This window comes from Gossypium arboreum, chromosome 1, assembly GCF_025698485.1.
Source record: "Gossypium arboreum isolate Shixiya-1 chromosome 1, ASM2569848v2, whole genome shotgun sequence".
NCBI classification, from domain to species: Eukaryota; Viridiplantae; Streptophyta; class Magnoliopsida; order Malvales; family Malvaceae; genus Gossypium; species Gossypium arboreum.
This window is the reverse complement of record NC_069070.1, coordinates 59,764,679-59,766,782: the sequence shown is the minus strand read 5'-3', so window position 1 is coordinate 59,766,782 and position 2,104 is coordinate 59,764,679. Positions and strand designations below refer to the sequence as shown.

Here is a 2,104-nt window from a genome sequence, read left to right as displayed (position 1 = left end):
ACTCATAAACATTAACTTCTCCTAACCAGAATACCAACTTTATGTTTACAGAGGCCTTGATGGAAACTAACATAACTGTTGATATATAACTTATCTAATAAGAATCACCGATTATGAAGAAAGTACCTGAGTATTTAGTATCAAGAGAACCATGTATTCAAAGGAAAAAAGCCAGAAATTGATCAATGTATGCAAAACTTGGTCTATATTTCAAAACTAGAATAAAGCTTTCATCTAGTACCAAATACATACATATATAGAGACACAAACACACAGGCATACATCTTCCATTACCTAAATCTATTTCTTGAAAATAAAAGATAAGTAAGCTTCTACAGGAAACTTAACGAATGAAGCCAAATCGAGACAAAACACAAAAAAGAGTGGATGAAATAAGCTTAAAAATGTAGGAATGTAATTAAAATGTTAATTAAATGTTATGAAAAACATTAAAAATTTAGGAATGTAATTAAATGTTAATTAAACATTGAAAACATAAAAGGAAAAACATGTTGAAAGAAACATAAATGTTAGGAAAAACATGTTACCTTGATTGAAATGGAAATGTTTTCTTGAGGGTTTATTTACGATGCTTGGGATTGATCTCTAATAATGTCGAGAGACTTCCCTACTCATTGCATTTGAAGAACAAAAGTCATTTACAGTCGACAAAACAATCAAATGAGTTATAAAATAAACAACATTTAATGATTGGTATAATATTAATTATATTGCATAATAACGGTGGGAATAAACAAATAAAATGATTAAAAAAACAACCAGCAATTTGGTATAACATTAACAGGAGAAATAGGACCAAGCTCAATACCACTAAAAGACAGTAAGTTACATTGTATACATATTAAAAGACAAGAAGTCGTTGTTGCTCGAAGAATTTGAAAGTTGTCCATATATTTGGGATCATAGTAGATCCAATATATATAAGCACTAACAATATTACTGTTAATGCCAAAGACCTTTTTTTACTCTCCGTGAGAAGAGCTGATCCCTCAAACACCAAGTTATCCATAGTTTGCCGTAGAGAAAAGCGAATAACAGGGAAAACCAGAACCAAATGAAGAGCAAATATAATTCAAAGCAGTGCTAAAACGAATTCCCAGATTCCTATCAAAATTGGTCAAAACATCACCTTCGAGCTCATTGTGTATAGGTTGAACATTGAAATGGCAAACATATGCATTAGTCATAATAGGGATAACTACTAGTAAATCCAAAATTGCCATTTTCGATCCAAAATCTGGGCTCCTCCTTGGAGCCTCTATCTTCCGTTCAATAAGCTTAATGAATGCAACAGCAAAGCAAACCACAACGAAAACAACAGCGAGAGCTACCGAAGCAGCCGAAGTCATGCTCAATGAATCAATCCTATCTAACACGCAAAGTGGAGCAAGAAAAACAACCATAACAACCAAAACCAATAACTTCCTATGATCCCCAAAACCAGTCCTAACCACTGATCGAGAACCCCAATATGACGAACCGAACCAGAATAACATCACCCAGACATTACGAATCGAACCAGTCCTAACCACTGATCGAGAATCCCTAAAACAAGCCCCAGAACCTTCATAGTAGCAGGTAAAGCCATGATTCCAGCACCAATAATTGTGGTGGTTCAGTTAAAAACAGCACCAGAAACACCAGACTCGGTATTGGGTTTACTTAAAACAAGGGTATAATCATCGAGATCAACATCAACATCAGTATCAACATCATCATCATCATTAAGATCATCAAAATCATTAATAACCTTGGGATGATTTACCCGGTTCCCATCATCAGAGAGGAGCGATTTTTGTTGGGATCTAAAGTCGTGGTGTTCATTATGCATTTGTAATTCTACAAATGAGCCTTTGGGTATAGCTGAATAATTACTATCCATTCTAGATCAAAGAAATGCTTAAGAAGCTTGAAACTTTGTGAAGATCTCTCAGAAAAAAATTAAATGTAACGATTAAAAAACTTACAAAGAATTGGGAGGAATTGAATTGAATGGAATGGATTTTGAAAGGGTCAAGAAAAAGCAGCAGATCCGTGGTGGGTCAACGTTTTTGGATGCTTTATTGGAAGGAGAGAGATAAAG

At 34.1% G+C, this 2,104-nt stretch overlaps 1 pseudogene; it reads right to left on the bottom strand.

Annotated features, from left to right (window-relative positions):
- Positions 1-862: 862 nt before the first annotated feature.
- LOC128280375 (amino acid transporter AVT6E-like) lies at positions 863-1,903 on the bottom strand (annotated as a pseudogene).
- Positions 1,904-2,104: the final 201 nt, after the last annotated feature.